We start from the raw sequence: 13,900 nt of genomic DNA, 5'->3' as shown, positions 1-13,900 counted from the left end.
TGCCCAACTCTGCCCCTTATTATATGTGCACGGTCTAATATCAATGATGTGAAATTACTGACATAATCTACCGGGTGGTCAAAAAGTCAGTATGAATTTGAAAACTTAATAAACCACGGAATAATGTAGATAGAGAGGTAAAAATTGACACACATGCTTTGAATGACATGGGGTTTTATTAAAACAAAAAAAAACAAAGCATTGCTAGACGCATGAAAGATATCTTGCGCACATCGTTTGGTGATGATCGTGTGCTCAGCCGACACTTTCATCATACTTGGCCTCCCAGGTCCCCAGGCCTCAGTCCGTGTGATTATTGGCTTTGGGGTTACCTGAAGTCGCAAGTGTATTGTGATTGACCGACATCTCTAGGGATGCTGAAAGACAACATCCGACGCCAAAGCCTCACCATAACTCCAGACATGCTTTACAGTGCTGTTCACAACATTATTCCTCAACTACAGCTATTGTTGAGGTATGATGGTGGACATATTGAGCATTTCCTGTAAAGAACACCATCTTTGCTTTGTCTTACTTTGTTATGCTAATTATTGCTATTCTGATCAGATGAAGTACCATCTGCCGGGCATTTTTTGAACTTTGTATTTTTTTGGTTCTAATAAAACCTCAGGTCATTCCGAGCATGTGTGTCAATTTGTACCTCTCTATCTACATTATTCCATGATTTATTCAGTTTTCAATTTTATACTGACTTTTTGATCATCCGATACATTCCAAACACCAGAAGACACTACTTTCAAAGATGATCTACGGTGTGTGGAACCTCAATGGAAATAAACAAACGTGATCACAGCTGTTTAGCTGTTATAGTCCTAATAAGCTGAAGAAATTTGCGATATCACCGTATGTGCTGCACCCGGTGTGTCAAAGTGATGGTTCGTGACGATGGAATAACTCCAGCCACCAATAAACACTTTCAAACACTAGGATGGCATAAGGCGGTCCTCTGACTAATATACTCTAATACTGCCTTCTCCTCTCTGTGTTCTACAGACGAAAAACGCCAACTCCCATCCACAAGGACGGAGTTCAGATAACGTCTCAATGTAGGTGTAGGCACAGGAAGTGCTCTCAATTACTGAACACTGCGTACTCAACGACGACTTCCTACTTGGAGTGAAGTCCGGAATCGTATAGGTTCGCAACAGTACAGTGCCTATCTGTTCTAGCTATAAACTCTCCTGAGAGCAAAGACAGCAAGTCCGTCCATAGCAACAAAGCTGATATGGAGCGACCGTCACACACAGGCACTCACAACGGAAGACCTCGTCTCTCCACTGCTGGCTCCCCAGCAAGGCTCGTCTTCCCACCATCGTAATTTCTAAAACGGATCATATTCCCGTAACCACAGAATATTCTCCCTCTCTACAGATTCTTCCGAAATCCGACCAACTATATTTTAGTCTTTTGTCGTCCAGTGTGGAAAGTTTGCGAGGAAAAACCTATACTCGTGCAATGGTACGCTTCTGAGTAAAAATCCTTCGAAATAACCCAGCCTGCGTGGTTTCTGAGGTGCCGCTTCTTTGTTCCTCTCACCTGCGTCCAAGATTTGCAAAGTTCGGAAGTATTATTCAGTTATCCTTCCGGCCCTATTACAATAGCGGCCGGCCGTCACCCTATTGTGTTCCAGAGCTCAGGTGCCATGACGTCCATCTAGTTACTTCCTGTGTTTAAGCAGGACCAACAGCTGTGCGGGCCTTCCACCCAGAGCTTGAGTTCTGCCTGCCGTTTCATCTCCATTGGCGTTCCAACCTCTACTAGTATAGGCAATCATTCATTACGCCGTTTTTATAATAAAGACACTCCATCACCTTTCATGCAAACAATAAGTGTTAACAATTATTTACAAGGCGTATGTGACAATGTCAGTCTCCTTTAAATATTCATATACACGATCTAAAACCTATCAAATGATATCTAATTGTGGTTGTAGTTCATGGCGAAGTATGTGGATGAGTCCTTGTAAGGAGCGAAATTATAGCCACCTTACAATCTCGATCGAAAGATCTATGGGGTGAATGACAAGATGTCAACGGAGATTTTTGTGACACTCTGCAGTGCTAATGACAGATGAGTCTTCGGAATGAACACACAAGAACCACTTTTTTCGAGCATAACACTGGGGGGAGTCACTGTGGCACTGGGAGAAAAGGGGGTCAGAAGAAAATGCAAGAATTGGTGGATTTGATCAAAAAAGGAGTTGCCACACTCGACTGGAGTAGGTTCACTGAGTGGAGGGTCATGCACTGTGGTGTCTTCAATTGCCCAGGCCTGTTATAGCCTGTGCAAAGATTCAGTTCATGGCTTACCATTGAGAAGGATAACATAAGTGTTATTAGAGCGCGATAGTACCTCATGATGGCCCAAATGAGGGGTCAGGAAGTTTACACAAACCAAGTCATCACCGTGCATGACGTAGTCGCAGGTGGTGAGGTCATTGTGAATGAAGACGCACAGAGTTGTGTGGGCATGAGGAGAGGACACGCAATGTGTGAGGATACACACTTGACTAATGTGCATAAAGCAAAGGGGGGAAGAGAATCAGAGTCCTCGACGTACTCAGTGAGAAGGATCAAAGGTTCGCCGTACAGTACCTTGTGTAAAGATAATTGCAGATTCGTTTTGAAGGCAGTGCATATACCCAAGAGCACCCACAGAACGCTTCTGCCCAGCCACTGGTGTGACACATGAGCATCGCTTTCAGAGTGTGATACAAGTGCTCCACGAATCCGTTACTTTGTAGGTGGCAAGCTGTGCTATGGAACTTGGCGACGCTGCACACATTACAGAGCTCATCGAGAAGGAGCAATTTGAATTTCCGACACTGATTTATAGTGATTGATGATGGGAGGCCAAAGTGGGCCAGCCAGGTGAGAATGACAGCATGGACTACCAAGTTAGCTGATATGTCGGCGAGGGAGACGGTCTCCACCCACCTACTAGTGCGGTAGATCATAAAAATAATGTGTTCGAAACTTTCTGAAGGAGGGAAGGGACCAATCAGGTCGACATGTACGTGGCAAAAACGGCCTTTGGTGATATCCGAAAAGAGGTAGTGCATGATGACTGACCTTGTACATTACCAGGGAATGCATGTGTGCGCCCAGGAGCGGTGTTCGCTTTTGATGTTCAGCCAAACAAAACACTTTGTAACAGGTGTGTGGTGCTTTGATACCCAGGTGGGCCACATCGTGAATGGCATTGAGAACTGTGCATCGCAGAGCAGAAGGAACTATACGAACTCGGCGTACCGGTAGATGGGTCACGCGACAGTGGAGTAAAGATTCCACTATAAGGTACATACACGAGTCTTATAACAAATTCTATACATTGGGATCTTGTTGCTGCAAGTGAGCCAGCTCGTCCATGTCAAGTGGCGAAGTACCGAAGCTAGTTTTTGACATAAAGTCTGTGACGATATTGTCAGCACCTTCGATGTAACAGACAATCGTAGTGTACTGCTAAACTAGGCCCATATGTGGAAAACGACGAGGAAAAAGGTCAGTAGCAGGGTTATGTAATTTGTCTGCGAGGGGATGGTGGTCCAAAATAATGGTAACCTCGCGACCTTCAATGTCTTCTCGCTAGTATTTCACTGCCTTGTAAATAGCTTATAACTCCCTGTCGAAAGCAGACCATTTGCACTGGGAGGAGGACAATTTCTTGGGGAAGTGGCGAAGAGGCTGTGAGATATCACCTATATGTTGCTGAAGCCCAGCACCGACAGAGGTGTCTCTACCGTCCGTGGTAAGAGAGACGCGCGCAATGGCGATGGGGTACGCGAGTGTGACAGTACTGGAGAGCGCAACCTTGAGATATTCAAGAGCTTGTAACACAATATCTGACCAGTTCACTCTCTGCGATCTGGAAGTGTTCTTTCCTGCTAAAGCATTGGTGAGGGGTCATGGGGTATAAGGCGCCTAAAAAAGTTTACCATACCCAGAAACCTACGAAGATCATGGTAGGTTTCAGGTAGTGGTACGTTGGAGATGTAGGCGACATAATCGGAAGTCGGGCGAATGCCTTCATGACCAAGGGAGGTGATGCTAGTGCAGTAAAGTTGAGTTTTATTATGGTTAATTTTGACACCATTGTCCGCAAGGACTTGTAACACATGGAATAGGTATTTCTCATGTTCGTCGTTGGAAGAGGAAAAGTTAGGGATGTCGTCCAGATAAACATAGCAGAAAGGCCAGGAGAAAAGTAGAAAATCAATAACGTGCTGCTAGGTTTGGGCGGCGTTTTTCAGTCTGTGAAGCATGAAACAATATTTGAATAAGCAGAATGGTGTAAGGCTGGCCGTTTTGAGGATGTAATCAACATGCATAGGTATTTGATGGTAAGACTTACAGCAATATGTCACACTAAATACGCGTGGGCCATACAGCTGTTGCGTGAAGTCTTGCACATGTGGAATGGAATAATTGTCAATCATTGTGTACGCATTAGGTTAGTGGTAATATCCGCACAACCTGTAGGTAATGTCTTTATTAGGGACCAGCTGAATAGGCGAAGACCAGTTAGCTTAAGAGGGATAGACTATACCTACATCTAACAGGTCCTGTACAGTGGCCTTAGTGTGGTGCAGTTTTTTACCTGTCAGGCACCTTCACATGTAACTGACGGGCCGCACGGTTATAGGCGCCATGTGACTAATCGTGTGGCCCCCCCTGCCAGAGGTTCCAGTCCTCCCTCAGGCATGCGTGTGAGTGTTGTCCTTAGTGTTAAGTTAGTTTAAGTAGTGTGCAAGTCTAGGGACCGATGACCTCAGCAGTTTGGTCCCTTAAGAATTGACACCTTTTTTTGTAATGGATGGGAGGGCCTTCAGTTGTCAATAGACTATGACAGGTATCATTTGAAATAGACCTGAGGCATGAAGAGGGGAAGGGGGCATCGCACACAACACAGATACGAGAAGAGTCACTGACCTGCTGAATCTGTGGAATGGCGGTGTGTGTGTCATTGGTTGGAAATTCAGCAGGTGGTATCGTAGTGGAAAGAGCATTAATTGCACGACATACATAAGTCATGTTATCAGAATGTCTACGACCAGCTGACTGAGCATGTTGTTACTGGCGTGGAGGGCATCAATGTCATGACGTTGGAGTAAGAGCTCATTGAGGGAGCTGGTGAGTTGAGCTGTCAGAAATATACACGCGGATCATGGGTGAACGAGTGTCTCACAGCTAGACATGTAAGCCCACGGAGTGAAGGAATCTGGTATGCATGTACCAGAAGTATGATGCAACAGCGCAGCAGACTAGATGCCTAGTGAGGGGCCAAAGTGCTTAAGGAAGTCAATTCTGAGGACAAGACCCTTGGCGTCACCACATGAAAGGCTCACGGGAATTGCAGATCAGGAGTGACCTTCAGATGTAGCATAGCTGCGCCATGGACTTTGATGTCTAAATTATTAGCTGCGCCCAGTGTACCAACTGAGGGCAGGATGCTCCACAGAGCAAGAGCTTTCGGGGCAACGCTGGCCTCTGCATCAGTGTCAGTCAGGAAGCGTGTGCTGGTTAAATTATCGAGCATGTAGAGATGTCCAGACGCGAATTTGTCGTTCGATGATGAGTGATGTAGAAGGTGGCACCCTGGAGAAGAAGTGCGGATGTGGCGCCTATTGCAGCCTGTGTGCCGAGTTTTCCATCGTCACAGGGGGCGGGAATTACGAGCAGCATCCCCCAAGTTCGTGTGGAACGAAAACAGCGGGTGGGCAGGATGGGGAGCAGGATGTGAAGTTCCGACGTCCGCCGCCGCGCTGCGCTGGGAGCGGTCGAGAGAAGAAAGTGTGAGGTGGGGAGCAGGGAGCGCTGGTAGTAGGCTTGTCTGGTGTTAGGTGGCTGCCTGCTCCATTGTGTGATGCATGACATCTCGCATACCCTACTCCGAGTTTGTGAGAAGGAGGGATAGCTGTATCCGAAGCAGGACAGCCAATGCAGTAAGCAAAATCCAGTCTTGTGGAAGAGACAAACTGGCAATGTCGCACAACATGATACATTTGATCCACATGTCGAAGTCTGTGTTCCAATGTAGACAAAGATAAGAGCAGTAGCTTGATGTTATATGGAAGGGTGACGATCCAAATGGCCTGCAAGGCAGTGTCTGGAAGAATGTTAGGCTCAACAAGGACATGTAGGTGACACCAGAGTTGCAAGGACGTCATGCCGCCGATTTGTTTCATGTGGATTACATGATGAAACGCCTCCCCCAGTGAACGAGAAAACTGCCCGACGATGATCTGCCTCATCTGAAGGTATCTCGGGGGAAGATGTGGGTTAGGACGATATCGATCATAAGTTCCAAGTCAGTGTGTAAATGTCCAATAACACATACAAAGCATCTATCATTATTGATGATGCCGCTAAGGTCCAGAATAGAGATCACCACAGTGAACCATGTGAGAGGGCTGTCCTTGTTAAAGGCGAGGGCTTAGGGAAGTGGTCTGGGCATGTGACCTGCTGACCCAGCAAGGAGCACAAAATGTGTACTATATGAGGGCAGTATGCTTGATGGAGTAAGGGTGGCGTGTGACAGCAGTACAGTGCCTGACATCTTGGTCATAGCAGGTGGGGGGGTGGGGGTCACTTTGGAGTGTCAGAGATTGTGGTAGACACAGAAGGCATGCATGATGCTAATGTGAACATGAATAACACAGAAGACACAGCTGGCACAGTAGGGACAGACATGGCCACTATATTGAAAAAGAGTCCGGAGTACTCGAACTGAGTGGATGAAGTGGCACTGCCCAAAGGTCGAAAAAATGACACAAATTGCGAAGAGTAGATGCTCATGTGCAGCACAGTCTAATGTGGGGACAATATGACTGGATCCTGTTTGATCACCATTTGTTCTAGTTCAGCATTCATTCTGCTATAACTTGAAGTGACTAAGATGGCTACCATCGGGGAGAGAGGGGGGGGGGGGGGGTGGCGGCAACAGGACCCCATCAGGAGACACAAAGGCAGTGTGGAAAGCAGTGTTCGACATACTTGCGGCGAATGTAGAGGTTGGCACACGACATCTGATGCGTAATATGACGAGCAGACACTGGTTGTGATAATCACTGAAGAAAGTCAATGCAAAGTAAAAATACACAATAAGGGGCTCACCAGTGTGGATATTCCAGTGCTATGTCGTAGTAGACATTACCAGAGACACACTTTTCACTTAAATATACTTTATTAACAGAGTCTTTGCACAATGCTTACAGTGAAAAATAATGATGATGTACATAACGTGGGTGAAAGCACACAACTGAAAAACAAATCAAAGAAGTTCATCCTCACAGAGGTGGTGCTTGACTTGTACCAAGTCAACTGCCATCTGATGGCCATCTGATGGCCATCTGATGGTATTGTACAAGAAACACATCAATTTTGGCTAGTGATATATCTAGTTACATAATTTACTAAAACTAATCTTACCATCACAAGCTGAACACAATAATATTATTAAATTATTTTTCTCATAATCTTCCAGTACTTTGTTTCCAAATGTTCCAGACATCATTTTATACATACAGTATTATGCACAATACTATAATATTAAATAGTAATACTGTTCAAACGATCATATCGTATTTCATAAATTCCTGAAATGAGTAACAGCATTTTTCCACCAGCAGACTGTATAGTTTTCGCTTCCGTGAACCTACCTACATGCTCAGCGCATCTCTATTCTTGAATTTATTGTAGACTTTCAGATCCTTGTGCTTGCATGTCTGTTGGTAGAGTTTTAAGGGTTATGTTGGGAGCATGAAATTTTCTTTGTGTCTAGTGTTTCACATATGTTTGGAATGTTTTTTTTTCTGTTAGCTGAGGATTAATGTATAAAGAGATGATAATCTCAAATATGTACAGTGTGTGAATAGGTAATATTTTTAGATCCTTGAACACCAGCAAACAGGATGTTCTTAGAGGGGCAGCATACATTTTTCTAACAATTCTATTTCGAAGTAGCAAGATTCATGACTTGTGGCTTGAATTCCTCCCAAAAATTAAACCATATGTAATTATAGATTGAAATTAACTGTGGTACACCACATTCCCACTGTTTTTGTCTGATGAACGATGGACCTTGCCGTTGGTGGGGAGGCTTGTGTGCCTCAACGATATAGATAGCCATACCGTAGGTGCAACGACAACGGAGGGGTATCTGTTGTGAGGCCAGACAAATGGGTGGTTCCCGAAGGGGGCAGCAGCCTTTTCAGTCGCTACAGGGGCAACTCTCTGGATGATCGACTGATCTGGCCTTGTAACACTAACCAAAACGGCCTTTCTGTGCTGGTACTGCGAACAGCCGAGAGCAAGGGGAAACTACAGCCATAATTTTTCCTGAGGCCATGCAGCTTTATTGTATGATTAAATGACGATGGCGTCCTCTTGGGTAAAATATTCCGGAGGTAAAATAGTCCCCCATTCGGATCTCCAGGCAGGGACTAATCAAGAGGATGTCATTATCAAGAGAAAGAAAACTGCCGTTCTACGGATCGGAGCGTGGAACGTCAGGTCCCTTAATCAGGCAGGTAGGTTAGAAAACTGAAAAAGGCAAATGGATAGGTTAAAGTTAGATACAGTAGGAATTAGTGAAGTTGGGTGGCAGGAGGAACAAGACTTTTGGTCAGGTGAATACAGGGTTACAAATACAAAATCAAACAGGGGTAATGCAGGAGTAGGTTTAATAATGAATAAAAAAATAGGAGTGTGGGTAAGCTACTACAAACAGCATAGTGGACGCATTATTGTGGCCAAGATAGACACGAAGCCCATGTCTACTAGAGTAGTACAAGTTTATATGCCAACTAGCTCTGCAGATGATGAAGAAATTGATGAAATGTATGATGAGATAAAAGAAATTATTCAGTTAGTGAAGGGAGACGAAAATTTAATAGTCATGGGGGAATGGAATTCGATAGTAGTAGGAAAAGGAACAGAAGGAAAAGTTGTAGGTGAATATGGAATGGGGGTAAGGAATGAAAGAGGAAGCTGCCTGGTAGAATTTTGCACAGAGCATAACTTAATCATAGCTAACACTTGGTTCAAGAATCATGAAAGAAGGTTGTATACATGTAAGAACCCTGGAGATACTAGAGGCTTTCAGATAGATTATATAATGGTAAGACAGAGATTTAGGAACCAGGTTTTAAATTGTAAGACATTTCTAGGGGCAGATGTGGACTCTGACTGTGGTCAGGAAATTTAATGAGATGGGACCTGGATGAGCTGAAAGAACCAGAGGTTGTACAGAGTTTCAGGGAGAGTATAAGGGAACAATTGACAGGAATGGGGGAAAGAAATACAGTAGAAGAGGAATGGGTAGCTTTGAGGGATGAAATAGTGAAAGCAGCAGAGGATCAAATAGGTAAAAAGACGAGGGTAGTAGAAATCCTTGGGTAACAGAAGAGATACTGAATTTAATTGATGAAAGCAGAAAATACAAAAATTCAGTAAATGAAGCAGGCAAAAAGGAATACAAACGTCTCAAAAATGAGATCGACGTGAAGTGCAAAATGGCTAAGCAGGGATGGCTAGAGGACAAATATAAGGATGTAGAGGCTTGTCTCTCTAGGGGTAAGATAGATACTGCCTACAGGAGAATTAAAGAGACCTTTGGAGAGAAGAGAACCACTTGTATGAATATCAAGAGCTCAGATGGCAACCCAGTTCTAAGCAAAGAAGGGAAGGCAGAAAGGTGGAAGGAGTATATAGTGGGTTAATACAAGGGCGATGTACTTGAGGACAATATTATGGAAATGGAAGAGGATGTAGATGAAGATGAAATGGGAGATAAGATACTGCGTGAAGAGTTTGACAGAGCACTGAAAGACCTGAGTCGAAACAAGGCCCTGGGAGTAGATAACATTACATTAGAACTACTGATGGCCTTGGGAGAGCCAGTCATGACAAAACTCTACCATCTGGTGAGCAAGATGTATGAGACAGGCGAAATACCCACAGACTTCAAGAAGAATATAATAATTCCAATCCCAAAGAAAGCAGGTGTTGACAGATGTGAAAATTACCGAACTATCAGTTTAATAAGTCACAGTTGCAAAATACTAACACAAATTATTTACCAATGAATGGAAAAACTGGTAAAAGCCGACCTCAGGGAATATTAGTTTGGATCCTGTAGAAATATTTGAACACGGAAAGCAATACTCATTTCTAGCATTTGTAGACTTAGAGAATGCTTTTGACAATGTAAAACTGGAATACTCACTTTAAAATTCTGAAGGCAGCAGTGGTACAATTTGTACAGAAACCAGATGGCAGTTATAAGAGTCAAGGGGCATGAAAGGGAAGCATTGGCTGATAAGGTAGTAAGACAGGGTTTTAGCCTATCCTTGATGTTCAATCTGTATATTGAGCAAGCAGTAAAGGAAACAAAAGAAAAGATCGGAGTAGGCATTAAAATCCATGGAGAAGAAATAAAAACTTCGAGGTTCGCCAATGACATTGTAATTCTGTCAGACACATCAAAGGAATTGGAAGAGAAGTTGAAAGGAGCGGACAGTGTCTTGAAAGGAGGATATGAAATGAACATCAACAAAAGCAAAACGAGGATAATGGAATGTAGTCGAATTAAGTCGGGTGATGCTGATGGAATTAGATTAGGAAATGAGACACTTAAAGCAGTAAAGGAGTTTTGCTATTTGGGGAGCAAAATAACTGATGATGGTCGAAGTAGAGAGCATATAAAATGTAAACTGGCAATGGCAAGGAAAGCGTTTCTGTAGAAGAGAAATTTGTTAACATCGAGTATAGATTTAAGTGTCAGGAAGTCGTTTCTGAAAGTGTTTGTATGGAGTGTAGCCATGTATGGAAGTGAAACATGGACGATAAATTGTTTAGACAAGAAGAGAATAGAAGCTTTCGAAATGTGGTGTTACAGAAGAATGCTGAAGATTAGATGGGTAGATCACGTAACTAATGAGGAGGTATTGAATAGAATTGGGGAGAAGAGGAGTTTGTGGCACAACTTGACTAGAAGAAGGGTTTGGTTGGTAGGACATGTTCTGAGGCATCAAGGGATCACCAATTTAGTACTGGGCTGCAGTGTGGGGGGTAAAAGCATAGAGGGAGACCAAGAGATGAATACGCTAACCAGATTCAGAAGGATGTAGGGAGCAGTAGGTACTGGGAGATGAAGAAGCTTGCACAGGATAGAGTAGCATGGAGGGCTGCATCAAACCAGTCTCAGGACTGAAGACCGCAACAACAACTACAACAACACCACATTCCCACTGTTTTTGCCTTATGCGCTATCTAGCATATCCATTCCAAGAGCAAAGATTTTTTTTTAATTTAGAAGCTAAATGATATGCAGGGTGAGTAACTAATTATTTCCACCTAGAATAACTCTGACAGTATGATAGTAACTGAAGAGTTTGTTGGACAAGTGTTGCATGGGAAAATAGGGGGCCTTAATATGCTGTTGGTTTTTTGTTGCTAGGTGGGGTCACGTCAGAGATAGGAATATCATTCTGCTTTTTTAAATGGGCTGATACAGTTTGGTACTTATTTTCTGGTAGCTGCTATCGAGACGAATCCATTGATGTGTAAGAGTAAGGGCTTTGAAGGTCAACAAAGGTCACAAACGTGGCATTTACAGAAGGTGTTTGAAGTGATTACCATTGGTATCAATGTAGTGCTGCACCGTTCGACGGTTTCGCAATGCAACACTAATAGGAACGGTAAGACTAGTATCGTCGAATCAAGTGAATGTGAAAGATGTATTCCTTCGAAGAACAGGTCGATATGCTTCTCATTTATGGAGAATGCCATGGAAATTCAGTGAGAGCTAGAGATTTATAAGCTGAAAGATATCCTCAATGTACTCACCCTACACATCGTACAAATAAATGTGTGTACGATAAATTTTGAACAAATGGATCTTTAACACATTGGAAACATATCTGGCAAAGGAAAGTTACTAACAGGAAAGGGAAATTGGTACTCTTGCCACTGTGGTTCGAGATCCTTGTGTTAGTTCGTGTCAAATTGCAAGGGAATGTGGCATGAGCCAGAGTACCGTTGTTCGTGTTCTGCATCGCTATAAATATCATCCTCGCCATATCAGTCTCCACCAAGTATTAACTGGTACTGATTGTATGCATTGCATTGAATTCTGATGATGGGCTCAACTTCAGATTCAGTGGGATGACACATTTATTAATTTGATTTTATTTAATGTCAGGGCTACATTCATGAACCATGGAAATGTTAATTTGCATAACATGCATTATTGGGCAATTGAAGACCCACACTGACTGTGGCAAGTTACACACCAAAAACCGCAGTCGGTGACTCTATGGTGTGGGATTATGGAGGACAGAATTCTAGGCCACTATTCCATAGAAGGAAATCTTAATGGTAGGAAGTACACACATTACTGGAAGAAACATTAGGTCTATTATTGGAAGAAATACCTTTAGGAACAAGGAACAGAATGTGGTATCAACATGTTGTGTGTCTAGCACATTTTGCGCTCATGGGTACAAATGAGTTGCAGAGAAAAATTCCCAAATCGTTGGACTGGACACGGAGGAGATGTGTCATGGCCAGCTCGTTCGCCAGGATTGACACCTCTGGATTTTTTTTTTGGGAGGGGGGGATTCGTAAAAGACATTCTTTATAAAGACATTCCAACTAAATGGTAAGGAATACCACTCAAATCATGATAAGAAGATTATAGCACTGCATCCATACAAATGGTCATCACTTTGAACACTTTCTGTAAATGGACGTTCATGCCACCTTTGTCACCTGCATTGACCTTCAAAGACCTTACTGTTACGCATCAATGGATTCATCTTGTCAGCTGCTATCAAAAAATAAATACCAAACTACAGCATTCCATTAAAAAAAACAAAGAAGACTTCATACCTCTGATGCAACCCCACATAGCAACAAAAAACCAACATCATATTAAGGCTCCAGTTGTCCCATACAATATCTGTCCCACAAACTTTTCAGCTACTACCATACTTTCATAGTTATTCTTGGTGGCAATTGTTAGTGACACACCTGTATATGTGCTTGCCAGCTTAGATTTCTGTCCAAGGTTTTTCTCAAGAACTCAATGGACTAAGCTTCTTCCATAACTTGATTTTTATATATGATATTGATATCACTGGTTTTTGATTGTTTGATTTTAAAGTGAATAAACAGTGTCCTTGAAATATTGAGTGTGTTGAAACCATGTCTCTAGCTTATTTAATGTGTTTACTACAGCATCTACAATTTCTCTCACATTTTGTTTTACAATATTCTTGAAGTATCCATTGGCATATATCACTGGTTGGGTACTGATATTAAGAAGTAAATCATTGATATAAAAAGGAAACAAAATTGGCCCTAAGATTGAGCCTTAAGGGACACCTTGTGAAATTACATCTCACTAAGATGCGTAATTTATGGTATTAAATACCCTTTGCTTCCTGTTGTGAATGAGACCTGAACCACTGCAGAACATTTTGTCTGATGCCATTCCAGTCTAGCTTATGAAGTAGCATGGAGTGATTCACTGAATCAGATGCCTTTGTAACATCAAAGAAGATACCAGTTATTTTATTGGTTTTGTCCAGAGATGAGTTGACTTTTCAATGAATTCATTAACTGCATTCATAGTGATATCCCCTTTTTGGAACCCATATTCGTTTTCAAGTATAACATTATGTTTTATGATAAAATTTGCTATCTAGACTGCTGCTAGTTTTTCAAATCCTTTGAATGAAATTAGGAGAATAGAAATAGGATGGTAATTTCCCATATCCTTTTTTATGTAGTGGTTTTACTTCTGCGTACCTAAGTACATTAGAGATATTGGCTTGCCTGAATGACTTGTTGATTATCAAACATAAAAAAATGTACTA

Source organism: Schistocerca americana, chromosome 2 (assembly GCF_021461395.2).
Source record: "Schistocerca americana isolate TAMUIC-IGC-003095 chromosome 2, iqSchAmer2.1, whole genome shotgun sequence".
NCBI classification, from domain to species: domain Eukaryota; kingdom Metazoa; phylum Arthropoda; class Insecta; order Orthoptera; family Acrididae; genus Schistocerca; species Schistocerca americana.
Note: the sequence above shows the minus strand (reverse complement) of the source record.